This window comes from Echinops telfairi, unplaced genomic scaffold (genome assembly GCF_000313985.2).
Source record: "Echinops telfairi isolate 266 unplaced genomic scaffold, ASM31398v2 ScPeMD7_7;HRSCAF=31, whole genome shotgun sequence".
Classification (NCBI taxonomy): Eukaryota; Metazoa; Chordata; class Mammalia; order Afrosoricida; family Tenrecidae; genus Echinops; species Echinops telfairi.
In genome coordinates, this window is record NW_022103904.1 from 27,927,549 (window position 1) to 27,933,268 (window position 5,720).

General features: G+C 47.3%; 1 pseudogene; it reads left to right on the forward strand.

Moving 5' to 3' along the window:
• The first annotated feature begins 2,358 nt into the window (after nt 1–2,358).
• LOC101655884 lies at nt 2,359–3,249 on the forward strand (annotated as a pseudogene).
• Nucleotides 3,250–5,720: the final 2,471 nt, after the last annotated feature.

Below are 5,720 nucleotides of genomic sequence, written 5' to 3' on the forward strand. Positions count from 1 at the left end.
GTTGTTGTTAGGTAACACTGATTCTGACTCACAGCAACCCTCAAGTGACAGAGGATAACTGCTCCACAGGGTTTTTTTGACTGCAATCTCTACAGGAGACCACTAGTGGTTTCTCCTGACAAGTTCTAGGTGGGTTTAAACGACCAATCTTTCAGTAGCAGCCAACGCATAACTGTTATGCCACCAGGGCTTCCTTCAAGGCTCCCTCCTCTATGCTTTTCTGGAACTGGAGGCTTAAGGAATCCCTGGATGCCCAAACAGTTACACACTTAGCTACTAACTGAAAGGTTGGCAGTTTGAACCTACCTGAAGGTACCCAAGACAAGCCTAAAGATTTGTTTCCAAAAGGACACAGCCACGAAAATTTTATGGACCATCGCTCTCCTCTGAAATATGCGACTTGATGGCAATGGGTAGTGGTGGTGGGATAAGCTGGTTAAAGAGGAAGAGATTACTAGTCCTGTATGGATGTTCCCAGACCATCTTTCCCCTGCTGGACCAGTTCAACTCTGCCCAGCTTTTTGGTTTCCCTAGTTCCTTTGTCTTGTGTTGTCTGTAGTTGATCACATGACTGTCCACAGACTTTATTCTGTGCCCCTAAATTGGATTCCTAATCCAGAGCATGATTGCTGTGTTTCTGAGTCTGACATGATCAGCCTATACTCATTCTGTATTGTTGCTACATTTGATAGTTGGCTTATTTTGCACCCACACAAATCAAAACCGTCTTGAAGGACAGATAGTCCCTAAACAATACAGGACTAGATTCTGAGTTACCAAATCAGGTTTTAGTGCTCAGATCCTAGTGCTCAGTCCCAGTTCACAATTCATTGACGTTACTTGTGAGCTTTACCTATCACTAATCTTTCCAGTTCCACCACATCAAGAGTTGTGACCTATCTTTAAAAGTCGGGATCCAAGTTCTGAGTTTGTTCTCCCTATCTGTTCAGGGCCTGGGAGAGGACTTGTGAATATGCCAACTCTCCCGGAAAATATATGATCTGCTCCAAGGCAAGTTTGGCAAAAGGGACACCACTCAGTGGCATAGCAGTGACTCATGGACACAGTGGGGAGGGAGCTGTAGGCCTACAATCAGCTGCCAGGCCCTCCTCAGCAATTATGGAGAAGACTGCTGGCTCAGAGACAGGACAATGGAGTAAAAGTTCTGTTGATGATCGTCCAAGGATCATCACATATTGACACCAACTTGCTTGCCCAAACTGTTCTTTACCATGAGTTCTCTGCTTCTAGTGCTTCTATTCCAGAATTCTCTATTTTAAAAAAGTGTTTGACAAACCACTGGCAAACTTAACAAAGGAAAAGAATGAGAAGATACAAACATCAAAAATAAGATATGACATCATAACATCCAAAGGAAATTTAAAAATCAATTACTATGAAAGACTGTACTCCAACAAATTTTAATAACTAGATTATATTAACATATTTCTAGAAACACACTTTGTAAGAGGCTGGGTAGAGAAACAAATCCAGTGACACTCAGATGTATAAGAAAGAGCTGTATATTTAAAAAAATATTAGATATTAAGAGGGCATTCCATCCCAGTCCAATTCATACCATAAGACCAATGCTAGCCTGGGCTCTCTTCAGACTCACATAGTTGCAATTGGTGATACAGAAAAATGAAGCAGGAAACAAGAATAATATTGGCCAGAGTCACGTGGATCTAAGATCGGTGGAAATATGCCAGGGCTTTAACAACTCTCAGAGTCAGGCAGCCCACGTGGGGCGGCCTCTGGAGGCAGATAGAGTCCCAGTGGAGTCCCAGTAAAGGGAAACCGAAGTCGCAGAGAGAAGCAGTTCCCAAATTCCCTCACACTTGGAAAAAAGGCCACACCCCCAAGCAGGTGTCATCAAGCTACCACTTGATTGACAGGTTTGACTCCACCCCTAGCCAGGAGCGTCTACCTGACATAAAATCATTCAAATAACACACACACACACACACATACACAAATTAACACATGGAAAATCCCAACAAACCCATAATCAAAGAAGGAATAGACCAATTCATTGAAAAAATCCCAACAACAGCAGCAATAAAAGCTAGGGCCAGATGTTTTCATTGGCGAATTCTACCGAGCGTACAGAGAAGAGTCAACACCGATTCTACAAAAAGTACTCAAGAATGTAGAAAAGGACAGTAAACTCTCAAACTCATTTTATAAAGCAAGCATAACACTCATGGCAAAACCCGGCAAAGACACGACTGAGACAGAAAACTACAGATCAATGTCCCTAATGAACATAGATGCAAGCATTCTCTTCAAAATATTGGCCAATAGCCAAGGCCCAGCCCAAGGTGAAGGGCAAGGGTGGGCCTGTGATGGGGCACAATGCCGCCCCCACCCATCAAGCATAACATGGACATTGGTAACTGGGACAACAGGGGCCCCTGGCCAAGGCCCCGGCTCCCCAGCAGGTGCCCTCCCTCAGGCGGCCCCGCCACCGCAGCCCCAGTCCAGCCTGTCCCACTGCATCCACCCCCTCTGCCCCGCCTCGTACCAGAACTCCCAACCGCCGCCCCAGACCCGCTGGGTAGCCCCACGCAACCGGAACGCGGCCTTTGGCCAGGGGGCAGGGGTGGGCAGTGACGGAAACGGTCCTGGCACTGCTCAGCCCAGCGCAGCCCCAGGGGCTGAGCGCCACCGGGTCCTGGAGAAGCTGAAGGCAGCCCACAGCTACAACCCGGAGTTTGACTGGAACCTGAAGCAGGACCGCGTGTTCATCATCAAGAGCTACTCGGAGGATGACGTGCACCGCTCCATCAAGTACTCCATCTGGTGCAGCACCTCGCACGGCAACAGAGGCTGGACTGTGCCTTCCGCTCCCCGGGCAGCAGGGGCCGCTCTACCTGCTCTTCAGCGTCAACGGCAGTGGGCACTTCTGCGGCGGCGTGGCTGAGATGAAGTCCACGGTGGACTACGGCACCAGCGCCGGCGTCTGGTCGCAGGGCAAGTTCGACGTCAAGTGGATCTTGGTCAAGGACGTGCCCAACAGCCAGCTGCGGCACATCCGGCTGGAGAACAACGACAACAAGCCCGTCACCAACTCCCGGGACACCCAGGAGGTGCCCTTGGAGAAGGCCAAGCAAGTGCTCTAGATCCTCGCCTCCTGCCAGCACACCACCTCCACCTTCGATGACTTCTCCCACTACGAGAGGCCAGAGGCGGCAGCAGCAGGAGGAGGAGGTGCGCAGGGAGCGGCAGGGTCCGAGCGAACAATGAGAGTCGGTGTCGTGCCCGCCGGGACAAAGGACGGCTGCACACCGTTGGCCTGGTGCTTCTTCTCCCGGCGCCAGCTCCACCGCAGGTCCTGCTCGGCGCGGGCTCGGGGCTTGGCGCCAGGCTGTTTGCTGTGTATCGTGACCTGGCAGTGCTCACCCACCAAGGGTTTCTGTTTGTCCCCATCAGCGTGTCCCCCGGACGGGCCACGCGGCCTAACAGCCCAAAGAGTCTTCTTTAATTCTGGCAGAAATTAGGTTGCTCTCGCACGCCCTTGCACTTAGGATCAGTGAGGCCCCTGACTTCTGTGTATCACCCAGCCCACTCCCCCACCCCCCAGCCATCTTGCCCCTTTCCACTGAGTGTGGGTGGTGGGAGGCGGAGGAGATGGCTGGCTGCGGGGGCTGGATGTGAGCCCTTTGTTTTGGCGGGTCATGTTTTGTTTCCCTTTTTTCCTCACTTGAGAGCCCACCAGTGAAGGGTGGGCACGGCTGTTGTGACACCCACCCTGTCACCCTCTGTGCTGGCCCTCCTTGGCCTGTGGAATGGGTACAAAGCAAAAACAAGCCCCTTCACGGCTGATGTACAGCAGGCGCCTCAGTCTTCCTGGAAGGGGCCCTGCCTGCCGCCCAGCACCTGCCACCGCTGTGCCCCCCACAGCCCCTGCCGGCCGTGGCCACCACTGACTGATGCATGCTGTACCACATAGACTTGTACAGAGCGGCTGCCTTCTCCCGCATGGCTGGCTGTGGGGACAGCGTGGGCTGCGGGGCACCGTCCTCTAGGAGAATACAAGCCTTAATAAGCGATCCTGTTTAGCAAAAAAAAAAAAAAAAATTTTGGCATATATATATATGCCAATAGAATCTTAAATAAATAAAAATATTTATTTAAATATTTTTAAATAAATCATGATCAAGTGGGATGCATATCAGACATGAAGGGAGGGTTCAACATTAGAAAAAACAATGTAATCCATGACATAAAACAGACAATAAAAAACACATGATTATGTCAATCAACACAGAAGACTTTTGAAAATATCCAACACCCATTCTTGATAACAATCAACAAAATGAAAATCAAAGGGAAATTTATCAACAAAGCAAAGGCCATACATGCAAACCCGAAGATTAACATCTTGCTCAATAGGAAGAAATTGAAAACATTCTCATGCAAATGGGAACCAGACAAGGATGCCCCTGAACACCATTACTATTCAACAGGGGATGAAAGTCTTAGCCAGAGCTATTAGATAACAAAAAGAAGTCAAATGAACCAGATTGGCAAAAAAGAAATGAAAGGTATTATACATAAAAAGTCCTAAGGATGTAACAAAAAATAATTGTTGAAAACAGTGGAAAGATTCAGCAACATCGCAGGATACAACATTAACATACAAAAATTAATCATATTATGTTATCCTAAAAAAAGCAAGCTCTGAAAAGGAAATAAAGAAAACAATACCATTTATAATAACCACACAAAGATTAAATACCTAGTAATAACCAGAGGGGGGAAAAGCCTTGTACAAACAAAACTACAGGACACAACTACAAGAACCCAAAAGAGACCTACATATGTGGAAGACTATTCCATATCCATGGATGTTGTTGTTGCTGGGTGCCCTTGAATTAGTTCCAATCATAGCGACACTGTGCACAACAAAACACTGCCCAGTTGTATGCCATCCTCACAATTGTTCAGCCCACTGGTGCAGCCACTCCACGATTCATCTTACTGAGGGCCTTCCTCTTTCTCATGGCCCCTTTACATTACCAAACATGATGTCCCTCTGTCTTGTCCGGTCCAAAGTACGTGAGATGAAGTCGCTCCATCCTTGTTTCTAAGGAGCATTCTGGCTGTTCTTCTTCCAAAACATATTTGTTAGTTCTTTTGTCATTCTTGTGTATTTGTATTTCCTTCACCAGCACCATAATTCAAATGCGTTAATTCTTCTGTAGGCTTCCCTATTAATGACCAACTTTCACATGCATATGAGGTGGTTGAAAAGACTATGGCTTGGGTCAGGCACACCTTAGTCTTCAAAGTACATCCTTGTTCATCAACACTTTAAAGAGTTCATGTGCTGCAGATTTACACAAACAATGCATCGCTTGAATTCTTAATTACTGCTTCCATGGGGATTGATTGCGGATCAGAGCAAGATGAAATCCTGGACTTCAATCTTTCCTCTATTTACCATGGTACTACATATTGGTCCAGTAGTGAAAATGTGGGAGTTTTTTACATTGTGTTGTACACCATACAGATGGCTGTAGTTCTTGATCTTCATCAGCTGGTGCTTCAAGTCCTCTTCACTCTCAGTGTGGATGGTTGTGTCATCTGCATATTGCAGGTTGTAAATAAGCCTTGCTCATCTTTGCTTTGATTTGCATCTTCCAGATGGTTAGTGATCTTGAGCCTTTCCTCATGTGTTTGTTAGCCATTCCAGTGTTGTCTTTTTTTTTTTT